This window comes from Callospermophilus lateralis, chromosome 5 (assembly GCF_048772815.1).
Source record: "Callospermophilus lateralis isolate mCalLat2 chromosome 5, mCalLat2.hap1, whole genome shotgun sequence".
In the NCBI taxonomy this organism is placed as follows: domain Eukaryota; kingdom Metazoa; phylum Chordata; class Mammalia; order Rodentia; family Sciuridae; genus Callospermophilus; species Callospermophilus lateralis.
The window spans coordinates 83,191,550-83,210,829 of NC_135309.1; the positions used below are offsets into that span (position 1 = coordinate 83,191,550).

General features: G+C 33.7%; 1 long non-coding RNA gene across 1 annotated transcript in view; it reads right to left on the bottom strand.

Moving 5' to 3' along the window:
- Window positions 1-18,597, bottom strand: part of LOC143399289 (uncharacterized) — a 41,252-nt gene extending 22,655 nt beyond the window's left edge. Inside the window, exons 1-2 of the long non-coding RNA XR_013091399.2 lie at window positions 18,534-18,597; window positions 11,175-11,283 (exon numbers count right to left, since the gene is read on the bottom strand). This is a non-coding gene — a long non-coding RNA (uncharacterized LOC143399289). The remainder of the gene's footprint in view (window positions 1-11,174; window positions 11,284-18,533) is intronic.
- Window positions 18,598-19,280: the final 683 nt, after the last annotated feature.

Genomic DNA, 19,280 nt, shown 5'->3' on the forward strand with positions numbered 1-19,280 from the left:
GTTCTCAGGCATCCCTGTTAAGACCTAAAAAGAACAGGAAGCGTATTGATTGTGCTATAGAGACGGACTCAGTGAGGTTAAGTATTAGTTCAAGGTCACATAGCTAGTCTATGGCAGATCCATGATAGATATTTGTAAGGGTAACTAAAAAAACTAGAGCTGAACTAAACCCAGTTATAACAAATTTGATTAGAGCCCACATCTCTGAAGCAGAGTCCAGACCTCCTCACCAAAGTCATGAAGTGTTTGCCCTGGGTAGACCTCAATCTCTCTTTCTCAAAGTGCCTCAATTCAGCCTATCAACCACTGTGTTATTTTACTTTCTTCAAGTTGCTGCCTTCCAGGTCTGCATTGAGCCAAATGTTTTTGTTAAAACAATGGATGATTTTGCTTTACAATGAATATTCTTTTAATCAAGGAAATACCTTTTATGACAATATTTGAAAATTACAAAGTTTCCATAATGTATGATAATTACAAAATTAATGTTAATACTATTTTAATTTTAAAAATGTTATCAAGTTAGCATCTGATTGGCTAATGAGAATGGACTTTTTTTTTTCCTTCTTCAGTTTGATTTCACTTACCACATATCTCCAGAGAATTATCATTTCAGGTGTTTTAGATTAACACTGTTTCTTGGGCCTGCTACCAAGATCTCCTTCAGAATGTCTTTGCTGCCAGTTCATGCCCATTATTTATTATCTCAGTTGTTTTGTCACTTGTCTCACCCTTATTTACTTAATTAAATTAATTTGAGTTTTTTTAATAAGATTGTGGAAAACTTTAGACCAAGAGTTGAATCTTCTAACATGCAGTATACATTCTTTTAATACAAATTTTATCAAGAAATAGAGAATAGTGTGAAATTGGTGAAAAGAGAGTTTCCTCTTAATTACAAAACATTTTACTATAGCTTTATTTGCTAAAAGGACAAATTCTTTCAAAATCCTTGCTGAAAGTCAATGGGTTCTCTCTATGAGAAAATGAAGGAGCTTCCCAAGATTTCCTGAGGGTTTATAAGGCAATGCTCTATAAGCATCTGTTCTCCTTCTAAAGTGGTGACAGATAGGGTAAAGGGGAGAACTGAAGTCTGTGAAGCTGCATCTTCTACTGACATAAGAATAGGGCTGGCAAATTGCCATGTGCCATAAATAAAAGTTGCGATAATTGGGAACGTCACTGTCTGGAGTGACATTATCAACCAAGTAATATTCAGTAATGCTAATCAGTTAAGGAATATTCTCACATTCTAGCTTATCTAATGGAGAGCTTCAGCTTCTTACCTATTATTCTCTGTACATTCCTTATAAATTATACAAGGAAAGGCAGCATATAGAGAAGATAATGAGAGTTCAATTTTTTAGTTCTAATCCTTCCTTCACTCAGTAAGTCTATTTCTGTGTTAGGACTGTGGAGTCCATTACCCATTCTGTCTCTTGTGGAAACCTGTAATAATAAAATAAAATAGCATAAAAATGCTTGGTATGCCATAAAGAACCACACAAACACTTAGCCCATATAGTACTGAATTTTCTTTTCACTACACCCTAACTGGGAGTACATTTACTCTTTTTTTTTTTTTTCCCAAAAGTGAATAGCACTTTTCAAACCCCAATAAATGTCAAGGTTATAAAGGTACAAAACCATTTGTAAAGTTCAGCTTAAAGGTAAACAGGGCAGCTTATTAGCATCCACAAGTACTGCAAGTTAATTTTAATCGAATAAGTATCCTGAAAACACCCATAAGAACATAGTCCATCATACCAAAAAAACTTATCCTTTAAATTAATGTCATACTCTAGTGGTTTCTTGACATACTGCTGTTTACAATTTTGCAATCTTTTATGATGCTACTATCTTCAGCTACAGATTCATTTTGGTACAAAATTCAGACATCCTGTATTCAAATTTTTCCTCTCAGCATATTAGCTGTGTGATTTTGGGCAATGTATATAACTGCTCTATGCCTCAATTTCCTTAACTGTAAGGTAAAGAGTGCTTACCTCATAAGAATGCTATGCAAATTAAATGTACTAGTGCACAGAAACAGCATAATATTTTATATTTAGTAACATGACTTAGATATTAGCTATTTATATTCACAATGATAACAATTATAATTGTTAATAATAATTATACATTACTGGCACCAACCTGTGCATTAGGAATCTTCATAATCACTTTATTATTGAACAACCTAACATATAGGTTGCTCCCTCCTGTTCCAGAAGACATTTCCATTCAAGGAAACATAAATAGACCAATTTTTTCATTACTAATTTGCTTGAATACACATAAGTTGGTTACCATTATATTCTACATTTCTTTATTTATTTATTTTCCTTTTAATTGTTGAGTATGACATTCTATTGTGGCAGAATTCTCAGAAACTTTCAAACATTAAAGTAGAATTTTGAGGGCTGGGGTTGTGGCTCATCAGAGGAGGGTTCTGGGCACTGGGTCTGATCCTCAGCACCACATAAAAACAAATCTGAGGCACTGGGTCTAATCCTCAGCACCACATAAAAAACAAATAAATAAATAAATAAATAAATGTTTCATGTCCAACTAAAACTAAAAAAAAAAATTTAAAAAGTAGGGTTTTGAGTTGCTGTACTTAAAAAAGAACTAAAATAAATACAACAAAGTTTGGGAATCTTACGAGTTGAAAACAGGTTAACAATTATATACAATGAGTTATACGTGGATTTTGAGCATAATGTTAGCATTCTCAGTTGCAAGTGACAACAGACAAAATTCAGGATAAAGAAGATTTCCCTTTTCATGTTTCATAGGCTTTAAATCATATGAAAGCTCACTCATCTTGAGCAAAGATATACCCAATATATCTGGAGATTAATATTCTGTTCCTTCATTAAAAAATAAAAGTATCAAAATTGTTACCTAAATGCCCAGGCCTGCAAAATGTACTCATTTGGTGAATAATATGTATACCCTAAGAAAAAATAACCTTAGGTGCTTACAATCAATACAGTCAAAGAAAATTTGATGGGAAGCATATTTCAGCAATCCAGAACCTCTCTCAATTCCTAGAAAATTATTTTTTCAGGGCTCGGGATGTAGCTCAGTTGGTAGAGTGTTTGCCTAGCATGCACAAGGTCCCAGGTTCAATCCCCAGCACCACAAAAAAAATTATTTTCTCTTTTAATTTGGAAAATTTTCACTTTCTGCTCCCTCTACCTGGAACACTTGTCCATCTCAAGCCAACTCCTGTTTTAATTAGGTTCACTTCTTGTCATTCTTGACTTCTTAACTTGAATGTCATTTCTACTGACAAAACTTCTCAGACTTTACATCTAGAGGAGGTGCCATCGCTAAATATCCATATGACAACTATATTTTCCCTATAATGTTACATTTTCATAATCTTTTGCCATACTTACCTACCGCTTTACCTGTATCCCTCACCAGACTGTAGGTCTGATAAAGCCAAGAGTCATACCCATACTGTTATTATTGTATCATAAGCACTTTGTAGGTTCCTTTTTAATATTTATTGGGGGAAGAAAACAGAATGCACTCAAATTTTAACACCCCTTCCAAATTCAGCTAGAAAATGTCTGATTATGTGTTGTATGGTTTTTAAAGATTTTAGTTGGGCACAGTGGCACATGCCTATAATCCCAGCAACTCTGAGGCAGAAGGATCTCAAGTTTGAGACCAATCTCAGCAGCTTAGTGAGGACCTGTCTCAATTTTTTTTTTAAGGGGCTAGAGATGTAGCTCAGTGGTAAAGCAACCCAAGTTCAATCCTCAGTACTGAAGGAAAAAAAGCAAAAAGATTTTATTTTTCCATGCCCATCACCAAGAATTTCTTTAGAAAATACTTCAAAATAAGCAATCAGATTTAGGTTCATTTTTCCATTTTACAGGGAAGTAAGCACCAAGGACTTTCAAGAGCACCTTAGCCATATTTGCATTATCAGATACCACAAGAGACCATTAACTCTGTGTCTTAATCAGGAACTGCATGATGTAAAGGAAAGATAAATGGCCTGAGAGGCAGACAAAAGTCCTGGCTCCAGTCTATCCCAGTCAAGACCTGACTTCTGGTCTGCTCCAACTCCATAAACAGAAAGCCACTTAACGTCTCCAATTTCCTGATATGCAGAGTTATAAAATTATGTCTGGTGATTTCTAATATCCCCTCTTCTTTTTTCTTAGAGAATGGGGATTAAATAATTTTAAAAATCTTATCCCACACATCGCATTGCCACTTGCCTGCATGCCCCCATTTCTATAACCAGTATGTGAAATGAAAGAATAAAGTGTTTACCATTAAAAGCATTGGTGGAAATCAGAGCTAGTTAGTGAAAATAATAATGATGAGAAAGTTTTGTAGTTTTATAGACACATTTATGTTCTCAGTTTTATTGAATCATTAACTAGTAAGTTTGTGAACTGTACTCTTATTTAATAGGATGCAATAACTACATCAGTCCTCTAGAGTTCTTTCAGTGTGCAAAGCAGAGTTCTGCATGAAACCAGTAGGTCTCAGCTTATAATGTCATTATAAAAAGATTCTTTCCTCATTTGTTTGATTTCATTTGTTAGTTTTTATCAAGAAAAACAATAAAGAATACAAATAACAGATATTTCTTAATAATTACTTTATACTGATTTTTCTAGCAACTGTTACCACTAATCTTATCCTACTCAGTAATGTTACATGACAAATGTGAGAGTTCTCATGTGTACATGGGGGTAGTAAAGTGAGTTAGGAAACAAAATGGAACATCTGGCCATTTCCTCAGTGAGCCATAAGCTATCCTGGAGTCAAAGCAATTGACTAATTTAGAGGAAATTTGGAAGAATTGACATTATAAGAAATTAAGAGATGTGATTTGGGGAATGCCTGAAAAATACACCCTATCAAAAATCTGATCAGCAAGCTTGCCATAGGGACAAAACCCAATCATAATGGACTTAGGTTTTTGAGTTAACATACTTTATTTCTAGTGAAATTTCATCATTTGATAACATTTAAATAGTAATTGAAGGAAGACATTTTAGCCATTTAACATAGCAACATAGATAAGTATTTTAGAAAAGATACATTTGTTTAGCAAGATTCTATTAATCAGGGCACTATATAGTTAAGTTTGGAAAGAAAAGAAGAAAAAAAAACCCTTCAGAATGAATTTGCCTACTAGAATAGAAGATCAAGGTTTGAATATTTGAGAAGGATAAAAAGAACTAAAGCAGATAGTGGGTACTGAAGGGGTAAAATGCCTACTTTACAAGTTGAATAATGCTTGAACAAATATTCCTGGCGTTAAAGTAACATTCAGTGTTGTTATGGTGTGAGTGTGAGGTATCCCCCAAAAGCTCACATGTGAGACAATGCAAAAAAATTCAGAGGAGAAATAATTGGGTTGTAAGAGTCTTAACCCAATCAGTGAATTAATCCCTTGATAGGGATTAACCTAGTGGTAACTGAAGTGGTAGGGTGTGATTGGAGGAGGCGGGAATTGGAGCTTGGCTTTGGGGTATGTATTTGTATCTGGTCAGTGGAGTTTCTCTCACTCTACTTTCTAATCATCATGTGAGCTGCTTCCCTCTGCCATACTCTTGCTCCATGATGCCCTGCCTCACCTCAAGCCCCGAGGAATGCAGCCAATTAATTACTTATGGACTGAGACCTCTGAAACAGTGAGCCCCTAAATAGACCTTTCCTTTTCTATAATTGTTCTGGTTGGGTCCTTTAGTCACAGAGGCAAAAAAGCTGACTAAAACAAGTGTGTGTATTCATTCATTCAACCATTTATTAAGTTTATAGTATGTGCCAGATACCGGGTGGGACTTGGAAAACAGTAGAAATGAGACACTATAGATAGGAAGACAATGTATATAAAATGTGCAACTGTGAAGAAGCAAATACAAAATACAAAAATAGCCCAAAGGAGATTATGGTCAAATCTCTATGGATCTTGAACAAGGTTGTTGAGAAAGACTTTTTTTGAAAGAAGTAGCATCTGATCTTGAAAACTGAATAAACCAAACCAAACCTGTGACCAATGAAGAGCCGATTTATTCTAAGAGAAAACTGGGTTGGAACTGATATTCTACTGACCTCCACATTCACATCAGAAGCTACTGTCCTACAGGTGAAGGGAAGTATGTATGAACAGGGAAGACATTTGAATTTCAAAAGCATGTGAAATTTCTGAACATTTTAAAAGAGAAAATACAAACAGCAGTCACAATTTCCTGGTATCTTTGCTCTATCTAATTCAGAATGTTCAATCCATACCAATTCCACTACTACTATATCCATCAAACATCTATAAGAACTCCTAGTGTCTTTTGGGGGTTGGGGGGGATTGAACCCAGGGGTGTTTCATCACTGAGTCACATCCCAAGCCCTTTTTAATTTTCATTTTCAGAGACATCTCATTAAGTTGTTTTGAGCCTCACAAAATTGCTGAGGCTGGCCTCAAACTTGTGATCCTATTGCCTTAGCCTCCTGAGTCACTGGAATTATAGACATGAGCCATGGTGCCCAGACCATACTATCTTAGATAGACTAATTAAAAAAAAAAAAAAGTATATTTTCAGTGGCATCTCTGGTACCAAAAGATTCAGAGTATCATCACAAATAATGAACCACATTTCTCTGGGAGTCACCAGTGTAGCCCTCATGTAATCAAAATTACAAAGAGTGCTGTTTAGGTCCAAAAAGGGAGAAGACTCAAAAAGCAACAGTGCTGTGGTTCCTTTTTTTTTTTTTTTTTTTTGAACATAGATTCTAGATTCTAGGGAAATGCTGACTGAAGACTCACTCTTTCACTTTCCTTCCTCCCTTCTTCTCTTTCTTTCTTTCTTTCTTTCTTTCTTTCTTTCTTTCTTTCTTCCTCCCTCCTTCCCTCCCTCCCTCCCTCCCTCCCTCCCTCCCTCCTTCCTTCCTTCCACCCTCTTTGCATTGTTCTCCATAGAATTCAGATGATCCTAATAGGGATCTGAACAAATGATGGACAACATGTTGAGTCAAGATTGTTTGTGAACTTCACTGGCTGGTTCCCTTAGTACCACATACCCATTCTTTTTATTCCCTCAGGACAAGCTATTCTAAAATGTAAATGTGGTCAGGCATGGTGGCGCATGCTTGTAATTCTAGCAGCTCAGGAGACCGAGACAGGAGGATCACAAGTTCAAGACCAGCCTCAATTGACCTAAGCAACTTAGTGAGACACGCCACCTCCCCTCTCAAAAAAAAAAAAAAAAAAAAAAAAAGCTGGGGTTATTGGGTTAAATCTCCAGTAACAAAAAAATCGAATAAAAAATAAATGCAGGGCTGGGATGTGGCTCAAGTGGTAGCACGCTCGCCTGGCATGCATGGGGCACTGGGTTCGATCCTTAGCACCACATAAAAATAAAATAAAGATGTTGCGTCCACCAAAAACTAAAAAATAAATATTAAAAAATTCTCTCTCTCTCAAAAAAATAAAAAATAAATGCATAGAAAATACACTCACTCCTCCAGTTTTCAAGACAAATGACATCATGTTTGCACATGATTGCATCTCATCCAGAACTTCTCTATGCTTACAAAATTTTATAGAGATACAGAATAGCATGGTTTAATAATTCAATATAATTAGAATATAAAATAATTGAAGGGTGAGTAAGGGGACAGAAAGGGATGGTAGTTGCAAGAAGTAGAATCTTTTCACTAAAAAGAACTCATTCACAAATGTTAAAACTCTTACATTTACCTTGAGAACAATAAAAAGCAATTTCTATTTTTTATAAATAAAATTGGATTCAGAGGATAGCTAGGGATGGGGGAAAGGGGAGATTAATCTAAAAGAAGAGAACCCTTTATCTGCCACCTACCTTGCTATTGGACAGAGGTTACTAACAGGATCTGGGCCAATATTGATAAAATCCTTTCAATTTCTCTTAGAAAATAATGTTCTCTAAAATAAAACAAGATAGAAAAGGCAGTGCTTCTCACTTAATCTGATTTTTAAATATAATACTGAATTTAATGTCTGTTCTTACAAAGAACAATAAGTCTGACATTCAATGGATATAATTCATGAGTTCCTCATCAATTTTTAAGAAAAATGACTATACATTCCAAAGATGATATGTGAGAATTCAATATACAGAAAGCCACTATTGAACCTAAATAGTTGAATTACTTTCTTGAATGCAATTGAAATAATCTTTCTATATATGTTAGTTCAGCATACTTCCTAAGACTTCTTTAAATGACTGATGGCTTATTTTATGTCCAAACTTTAATTTCCTAAGTAATCAGTGACCCCCAATTAATGAAGAAAACTTGCCCATCTATTATCCTTTGGTTATATGCTTATATATAATTAAAACATTTATACAAGTAAATAAAAAAACAAATAATAAGTACATCAACTCAAAAAGAATATATATGTATATTTTTTTAATGACAGCAGGGATTGAACCCAGAGGTGTTTAACCCCTGAGTCACATCCCCAGGTCTTTTTATTTTTTATTTGGAGATAGAGTCTTGTCAAGTTGTTTAGGGCCTCTCTAAGTTGCTGAGCCTGGCTTTGAACTTGTGATCCTCCTACCTCAACTTCCCAAACTGCTGGGATTACGGGCATGCACCACAATGCCTAGCACTCAAGAGAATTTTTAAAAACATGTTGTAAAAATAAAACTTTGTTGTAAAAATAAAACTTAATATTTTCATATATTCAGGTAAGAAATAGCATTAATAATTGCACCTTGGGCAAATAACATTAATAATTTCATGCTGTGATAATATTTTGAGCCTACATATAAGAAAAGGATGGATTTCAGGGCATTGTCCATATGACTAAAAGGCACTGTGCCTCCTTGTGAAGTTGAAAGGTTTCCTAAGATTTGTAACTACCACATCTTAACTTCCCTTGTCATTCTGTTCCTGGAACTAACCTAACCAAAGGGTTAAGAAACAGTCTATTTATTAATTGCTTAGCATATGTGAGGTCATTGGTTCAATATCCCCAGCACCAAAAAAAGAGAAAAAAAAAAGGAAAGAAGAAAAAAAAGGTCTATTCCTAAACAAATAACCTTATACAAGTAGAAAACAGTAAATAGTAATATCAGGGGAAAAAAATAGAATAAGAGAGGGAAAAAAGTATTTTTGAAATTTCTTATTTTATGAGTAGAAATTTTTGATTTTTGCCGTGTCTTCACAAGTTTTTCTGTTCAAACCTCTCACTCCCTATTGCCACCTCCTTTACATGTTTCTGATTATTTGTTTTTGTTACAATATAATATATTAATGATGACATGAGAAAGTGTTTGTGATTAAATGAGATGAGTAGTTTCCTGTGGCTGTTATAATAAGTTACCACAAACTGAGTGACCGAAAACAATAGAATTTTTTTTCTCTCACAGTTGTGGAAGCCAGAAGTCAGAAATTGAGGTGTATTGGGACTTCACTCCCCTTGAGAGTCTCCAGGGAGACTGCATTATTTCCCTCTCAGCTTCCTGTGGCTGTCCTTATTTACATACCACTCTAGTCTCCAACTCAGCAATCACATTGCTTTCTCTTTTGTGTTTTGTGTCTCTAGTCCTTAGTTTTAGGGTCCATCTGGAATACTGAGGATGACTTTTTTCATCTTGACATCCCTAATTTAATTACAGTTGGAAAGACCCTTTTTCCAATAAGATAGCATTTGCAAACTCCAGGAATTAGGGCCTGAATTTATCTTATGGGAGCCAACATTTAACCCACTACAAAATGTCATGACAAGCAAGTGAAAAATACTTGATAGGAAATACATATATTTATATGTTACAAATGCTAGTAGAATCTCCATTACTTCTCTTTTTAAATTTTTTATTTGTTCTTTTTAGTCATACATCACATAGAATGTATTTTGACATATTACATGGAATATAACTTCCCTTTTGTAGTTGTAATGATATGGAGTTAACACTGGTTGTGTATTCATACATGAACACGGGAAAATCATTTCTTTGCTATTCCCATCCTCCTCCCTTCCCTTCATTCCCCTTTGTCTAATTCAATGAAGTCCTGTTCTCCACATCTGCCTCCACTTATTATGAGTTAGCATCCAAATATCAGAAAGAACACCCAGCCTTTGGTTTTGGGGAATTGGCTTATTTAACTTAGTGTGATAGCCTCCAGTTGCATCCATTTACCAGGAAATGCCTTAAATTCATTCTTCATTATGGCTGAGTAATATTCCATCGTGTATGTATACCACATTTTCTTTATCCATTCACCTAATGAAGGGCACCCAGACTGGTTCCATAGTTAGCTATTGTGATGTGAGCTTCTGTAAACATTGATGTGGCCACATCACTATAGTATGTTGATATTAAGTTCTTTGGGTATAGACCCAGGAGTGGGATAGCTGGGTCAAATGGTGGTTTCATTCCAAGTTTTTGAGGCGTCTCCGTATTGTTTCCAGAGTGGTTGCACCAATTTGCAGTCCCACCAGCAATGTATGAGTATACCTTTTTCCTCATATCCTCTCCAACATTTATTGTTGCTTATATTCTGGATAATTGCCATTCTGACTGGAGTGAGATGGATTCTCAGTATAATTTTAATTTGCATTTCTCTAATTGCTAGTGATGGCAAACATTTTTTCACGTATTTGTTGACTAATCATATTTTGTCTTTTGTGAAATGCTTGTTCAGTTCCTTTGCCTATTCATTGACTGGTTTATTTGTTTCATTGGTGATAACTTTTTTGAGTTCTTTGTATATCCTGGAGATTAATGGTGATGTTCCTCATAGAAATAGAAAAAGCAGTAATGAAATTCATTTGGAAATAATAAGAGGTCTATAATAGCCAAAGCAATCCTTAGGGAGAAAAATAATACAGAAGGTATCACCATACCAGAGCTATACTACAGAGCTATAGTAGCAAAAATGGTATAATATAGTAGCAAAAATGCTACAGAAGCTAAAATGGCATGGTATTGGCACAAAAATAGCATTGAATTGAAGACCAATGGAACAAAACAGAAGACACAGATACATGCTCATATAAATACAGTTATCTCTTACAAGGCAAAGGCACTATAAACATAAATTGGTGAAAAAGATAGCCCCTTCAACAAATGGTACTAGGAAAACTGGAAATATATATGTAGTAGATTGGAATTGAACCCCTATATTTCACCCTGCACAAAACTCACCTCAAAGTGGATCAAGGACCTTGGCATTAGACCTTGCGCCTACTAGAAGAAAAAGTAGGCTCAACTCTCCATCATATTGGCTCAGGAACAGACCTCCTCAATAAGACTCCTAAAGCACAAGAAATAAAATCAAAAAATCAATAAATGGTATGGCATCGACCTAAAGAGCTTCTTCACAGCAAAGGAAACATCAAGAACATGAACGAGAGTCTATAGAATGGGAGAAAATCTTTACCACCTGCACTACAAGTCCCCTTTTAAAGTCAAATATTATATTTTCCACAAAAAATGAAGCAATATATGAACAGATATTTTTAAATTTAAAGTGGTCATTTAAATCACTTTAAGATATAGAATTACAAACTCCAATAAGATATTATTAATGTTACTTCTAAGACATTATAAGCTCTGTAAATTTGAATCACACATGTTGTTACATCTAAGAGGATAAGAGTAGACTTAGTATTGGGCAGCAAATTCTACTAGAGTAATAATTAATACCAGTTACCTTACTAATGAATAATCAGGAACAATGTTCATACCTGAAAGTGTACATGCAGATATCCTTTAAATATTGTATTAGTTTTAACACTGAACAAATATCAATTGCAATGTCAGAATTACCATCTAGAGATATTCTCACTTACATAATAATGTTTTGCCTACCTTAAAAAAGAATTGGGTAATCCTTGTGCCACCATCTGATCATATGGTAAAAAGAATATACTGATAATAACAAAATAATCATTTAAAGTTGTTCTTCAATAGCTCACTTTGGCATATAAGGTATACAATATACTTCCTAAGAATAAACTAGTAGCATAATCTGCTTTATGTTTTTATCAAAAGGAAATGGCATTCTAAGATACAGCTGCATAGACTATATGATGAATATTCAACATATGAGAAACTGACAAATTTATCTTTACTCCATCATTAAGCATTTTTGTGACAAGCTGGGTATTCATCCAATTAGGGGTCTTTTTTCTATGTGTTCTTTTTGTCTAGTGCTTGTTCATGCCCTTTCTTGACATCCTGCAAGACTAGCCTTTTCTTTTCTTCTCAAAATTTCTGATTACCCATATTGTTAGAAACTCATACTCAGAGAACTCTTTTCAGATAGGAAGACAAGACCTTAGTCAAAACTTCATTCCACTATCAGAAGCTTGGTGTTTTCCTTGACCAATTAAAAAAAATTGTAAGATATGTAAGTTTTCCATTGGCAAATATATGTATATGTGTGTGTATACACACACACACACACACACACACACACACACATTTAATTATTGTTGTTCACGAAGAATTCTGCCTATACATTCATATTGCTCCTTGTTTAGAGAAATTTAAGTCCTTATTTTTTAACAGAGTGTACAACTTCAAAAATTTCATATTCTCAAATCATTTTTATACATCTTTTACTGCTGTGTACAAGACAAAATATTTGATGGTGGGGGAGTCTTCTACTAGGTTTTGATAATACATAAAATAATATTCACCTAAAAGTTCATTAAACTCAGTCTGCAAAATAGATTACTGGCATTGAGCTAGAAAATAACACTGATAATAGGACTAAAGTGATCTCCAGAATCCTTATTATACTATATTAACTAAGAAGTTTACTCTGAAATTTTATTCATAAATTTTTGAAGTTTGGAAACTTGTACTCTAAACAATCCTTTTCAAAAATTCACAATAAAAATACTTTTCCATGTGAGGAAAAAAATTCATATGAAAGTACATCAATTAAGAGCAAGCTTAGCTCCTTTTTCATTTATTATGTATTCAGTGTCTTCTTTATGTATCTTACTGCCCCAGAGTTCATGACCAAACATCAATACATGTTAACACATTTTCAATATTTATAAGCTAAAGGCTTAGATCCAAGAATTATCAAAAAATGTCCTGCTACTCCAGTTATACTCACCAGCATCTCAATTATAATGCCTATCAAGAGGCATCTTCAGGAATTTAGATGTGCAACAGTTTTTAAAAATTCAGTTTAAATCTGATTTACTCTTAGAATTCTCAAATGTTTCACTATCACTTCTCTCTCTTGAAATACTTTCTCTAAAAGAAGTTTTGTTTGCTGCATGACAGAGTGTATAAATACCAAACTCAAAATTATTCTTGCATAGTGCTTATACCAAAATTAAATAGAAAACAGCATTGCCTACTAATATAAATAGCAGTGACTGGCAAATAAGATAGACAAATATCAGAAATTCAAATTGTGTCAAAAAAGATGAGTGAGAAATGGTACATGTTTTATTTAACAGCAACAAAACTTATCCTATTTTATTCAACATCAAATGTAAACTACTTACTTTGTAAAAATAAATGCAAGGGGTCTAAGTATAGTATTTTAGCAAATGCCACTAATTTCCTATTAACAATGCACATGCACAGAGAGAAGTAACATAAAAATCCTTCTGTCTATATATATGGAAAATGAATGTCATATTCATTTTTGTACTATGTCTAATTAAAATTTTATTTGTAAGATAATTTCAATACAGGATTACTGTCTTGATAGAGGACAGATTTCTACTTTAAAAGTACTGTTAAAATAAAACTTCCAATTAATGATTTAACAATTTTAAACCAGGATTGGAAGAATGAACTCTGGCTTGAAAACATTCATTTATTTTTAATTTTAACATATTTTTAAATCTTTAAAAGAATCTTTAAAAATGCTAGATTATATTATTAGAGTAGAAATTATTTTACTATTAAAACCTGTTTGATTCATGTTCCTAATATATAGATCTTTGATCAATTAAAATTTCTCTAACTAGAAACTGAAGTGAGCACCTGAATCCTGATGTGTGTTCTTGTCCAAATTGGAAGAGTCATCCCCATTCAAAAATTACCCCTTGTTCAATAATAAGATGCTGCCATGATGACAACTTATCACCAGTAAGCATGTCTCAAATGATTACTCCGTTTTTACAGTATTTCAGATATTCAGTTGATTGCCAGAATCAGAAAATCACAACTCCAGGTCGGTGTTTTTATGTTTTATTCCACCTAATGTTCATATACCTAGCACACATCCTAGTCTGATCTCCAAATAAAGTATATTCTCTAAAACAACAAATATATGTAATGTATCCCTAAACAAAACAAGGTTGAGTAAGGTTGCTGCTAGCTTGACAATGTTGTCGAAGCTGTGATTCAAATTAGGGAAATAAGCTAGAAGTGATTATGAAATGAGTTTCAAACTACAGGTTTTGGTTCATTCACCCCAGAAAGGAAAGGATTCCCCCTCTCTGTTGTGTTCTCTTTCTCTCTGTCTCTAATTCTCTCTTTCTTTCTTTCTCTCTCTACCCTTCCTTACTCTTTTTCTGGGTGACTGAGTATCAAATACATGTATACAAGATGCTTTTAATCCTCAGAATATTTTAATAGTTGGCCTACCTATTATTATGTATATCACTTAAGAATAATCAAATATTTCAACATCACACTTACCCCATTGTTTCATATGTCCAACAAGAAAGAAACAAAATGTTTTATTAAATATGATGCTTTATTTTTGCCTCAAAAAGACAAAAACAGAAGTCAAAACCTGTGTACTAAAGCTCATAGTCTTATGTTATTTTTTTTAAATATCATTCAGTGACAATTCCACTTACAACAGAATTTGAGGTTTAGATATGATTTTGTATAGTCAAAATTAGATTAAAAACAACAAACTAGAGAAGGGGAGAAACACCTATTTTCAATGTATCTTCATTGTGAGAGAGAGAGTGAGAGATATAAATCTTTAATATGTGCTTCCCCAACTCGATAGATAGAAAAATAGATAGATAGATAGATAGATAGATAGATACAGAGAAAGAGAAAGATATAAGTATAATAAATCAGATTAAACCATTTGTAAGTGATGGAACATGAATACTATACAAAAGGTACTCATAAAAATTTTTAAATTTATTTTAACTGATATATAAAAACATAAAATTGTAGGCTGGGAATGTGGCTCAGTGTGAGCTTGCTTAGCATGTGTGAGGCACTGGGTTCAATCCTCAGCACTACATAAAAATAAGCAAAATAAATGTATTCTGTGTGTCCATCAACAACTATTTTAAAAATAACATAAAATTGTGCAAATTAATGGGGTACCATAGAATGTTTTGATATATGTGTACATTGCATAACATTTAAATAAAATTAAACATATCTGTCTCCTCAAATATTTACCATGTGATCTCAGAAATTTCTGAGACATTGGGTTGTCTCCAGCCATCCATGGGCTGTGTATGTGAGCTGTGCACATTTGAGCATATTAGGGACTGTTCGGCATTACGCACTGTTTGGGCTTGAGAAGCAAGTGTGCCTTTCCTCTCGCTCTGCCTGTGATCCCACAAAGCACCTGAGATGGGTGTGATTTGCCAAGATGTCAATCAATCTGCTGACCACAAGACATTACCAAGCAAGACTCCACCCTTTGAAACCCTACCCTTGCCTTATTTGGGTGGAATATTCTATCCAATGTCTTTTCCCCAATAAATAGGGGGGTTCTGGGATATCTCTCTCTCTCTCTCTCTCTCTCTCTCTCTCTCTCTCTCTCTCTCTCTCTCTCTCTCTCCTCTCTTTCCAACGCTGCTTAGTGTGCAGCTGACCCTTGGCATCACTAAGCAGTCCCGCCCTTAATCTTAGAAACTCATTTTCGTGTGTTGCATGATTTCTTCACCATTTTTTTAGTTATTGCTGCATCCAGCTCCTTTAAACCCAGCTCATCAAGCCACCCCAACCATCTGGCTATATTGGGTAATTCTTTTCTTAGGGTAAAGGACCACTATGATTCTTTGTTATTGATATATCCATTTCTATATGTAGATATACATAGATAAGACATCTCTCAATATCTCTCTAGATATACAGAGAGACATAAATTTAGATATAGACAGATATATCTCAGTCTACACAGATACATAGATACATAAATTTAAAAATTCTTGTGAGTACCTGATATTTTGTATTCCGTGATCATATTCCATCACTTACAAATGGTTTAATCTGACTTATTATACTTGATATAGGGACAGGTATCAGTGACTTTTAGACAAAAATTTCTCTATAGAATAGTTTAAAACTACTGTCTAATAATAAAGCCAAATTTCTGTTCTTAGAAAATTTATTTATTAATAATATTGTATTCATTGATGATAGTTATACATTAATTAGGATATGAACTTAATGTATTTGTTTAGCATATACTTAAATACATGAGTATTTACTCATATGCACACACTTTGCATTGTGGGTTATTCTTAAAGTCTAAGGAGAAAAGGATGTATTAATAGTTTTGTGCCTATCTAGGACAATAGGAAAGGAATCCATGTCAAGAAAGTAACCAATATAATTAGTGAACCCCAAACCAAGGAAGTTGGGCTACTTTTGATGTAAAAAATAACAAGAGAGGAATGACATGAAAACAAAAGGAACAATGTAATAACTGAGCTGAATTGTGACAGAAAAAAGCAATGACATACTACAAAAAGTGAAGATCCATGTGGATGAAATCCATATCATACAAAAGAAGACACAAAAGAAGATTGGGGGAAAGGGAGAAGGTTCAAATACATTAAGATGTAAGGAAAGAAAAAGCAGGCCCTCCCTTCTAAAATGCAAAGCTTCAGGTTTCCTAGAAAAGAGAAAGGATTGTTAACATTCTGACCCAAGGGTCAGCCTTCAGACTTCCTCTAGGAAAAAGAAAATTATACAAATGAATAGTCTAACCAATAAAGTAAAACATTCTGTATTTCTGTTGAAAACTACATAACTGTAAGTATGACTACTATGGCTTTAGGAATAATAGTTTTTTAAAAAAACTATCTACTATGAAATGATAGGCTCAAAATAATTCTGTCATAAGTTTAGAAGGTGTTTTATAAAATTGTAAGATGATTAAAGTATTTTCCTTAATCTTTCTCCCAACTCTAAAAATTTCTTTCCTTTCCTTTTGTCCTTTGTGTGGAGGACAAAACCTATCAAGATTCATGCCTGCAACACAAACACAACCATCGGCTTTCTCTAGGTCCCAACCCAACTGTAGATCCATCATTTCAAATGACAATTCCATAGGAAATCAATATTTTGAAAGGAAGATTGCTTCAACTTGTGCAGTGTGGACTGTGGAGGCAGTCGGTGAATTCAAGAAAGCAGATCTATTTGTATCTGCTGCTCATTCTAGCAGGATTGATTGCAGGTAACTTCCTCAGAGAGGAGGTAAAAGAGCTATTCATTTATTTTTTTTCCAACTTGTCCCTCTATTCTGAATTTAATAACAATAGTCCTAAATTTTAAATAGCAGCAGGACATAAACAAACACTCTGCCCACTCAAAATACTAAATAATAATTTCACTTGTTCCTTAAAGATTGATGATCGTTCTATTCAATATCTTTTCTTTCTATTCAATAGCTCTTTTTATATTTTGTGTTACTAATAGTGGCTGTGATTTATGGACTTTACATCACAGAATATGCCATCTGAAAAATTACTAATTCCCCAACTCATGAAACTCCCTTAAATATTGTATTCAAATGCAATTGTACTCAAACACAATATAAAAATCTTAAAAATTTAAAACTTGATCATTTTTTCTGCTTTCAGTATTTTAAATCAATTTTATATATTTTATCATTCTTTTACATTAATTTATGTTTTTCTCAGAATCTTTAATGCATGATAATTAAATAAAAAAATTAAAATTCAGAAAGAAGAAAATATGACCACCATATTCCATCTCCCAAAGCTAGACATATCTTGATCTATTTCTTCTTATATTTTTCTTTTTTCTTTTTTTTTTTATAGAGAAAGAGGGAGGAGATAGAGAGAACTGTTTTTTTAATATTTATTTTTCAGTTTTTCAGTGGATACAACATCTTCATTTTATTTTTATGTGGTGCTGAGGATCAAACCCAGCGCCCCGTGCATGCCAGGCGAGCGTGTTACCGCTTGAGCCACATCCCCAGCCCCTTATTATATTTTTCTATGCAATTATTTTTATATATTTAATTTCATACTGAGGATACAATTTCATATGTTCTTAATAAAACCTTTAAAGCACAAACATTCTCCACATTCTTGGGCACTGATCATTAGTATCAAATTTCAGGGGTCAATAATAATTTATTTTATACAAGTATCATAATCTATTTCATCAAATTATGTTGATATTTAAGTTTTATCCAATGTAGCATTTTGTTATTAGACACAACTCTGAGATAAACACTAACATGTAGTTCCAAAATCTTTGACACATATTGATAAATCACTTTCTAAAAGAGTTAAGCACTTTTTCTTAAGATAAATATTTTTTTTCAAATAAACCTCTCTTTGCCCATACCTGAAGTAGATCATCAGAACTATCCAGATACCTTCATGTCAGTGTACAAAATATGTCTTCCCTAAGAAGAGAAAAATAGAGAATGATACTATATTACTGAGTGAATTGGCCAAATAGCAAAGTAACAATCAGTTTAATCTTCAAAAGTTTGTTTTATAGCACAAGTCATTAAGACTCCTTAAGACCAAGGCCTAATAGTGATTCCACAGAAGTAAAGGCAGCATGCTCCACCCAAAGTATGGTGAAAAGAAGAAAACAATAAAGAGAAAGAAAATAGAAAATTAGGGAAACTGCGTCTACCATAATGAATACTTCAATCTCGACCCATCAAGGTCAGGGGGGAACGTATCGTATTGTTAAGCATATCATGTGGAATCAACACCACCCATTTTAGTACACTCTATGTACTTGTATTGGACAATTTTCTGAAAGAAGAGATTGGACAGTATTACCTGGTTAGATGATAGCCAAGAGCCAAGGGTTTAAGTTTGAGCTCTAACAAACTCTGGCATTGGCTTTGGACAAGTCAGATAACTCCTGTGAAGATTAGTGTTCATTGCGAACAGTTGGGAGAATTAATACCTCTCAGGTTTTGTGGCATTTTAATATTCTGTGCTGCTGAGTCTGATTTATGTGTAGCAGATAAATTTGGCAGATTATTTCTTTCATTTTTCTTACTACTCTGTACTCATGTACCTTAAAGTATTCATTATCAAAGGTGGAGAGTAGGATATAGAACAATAACAA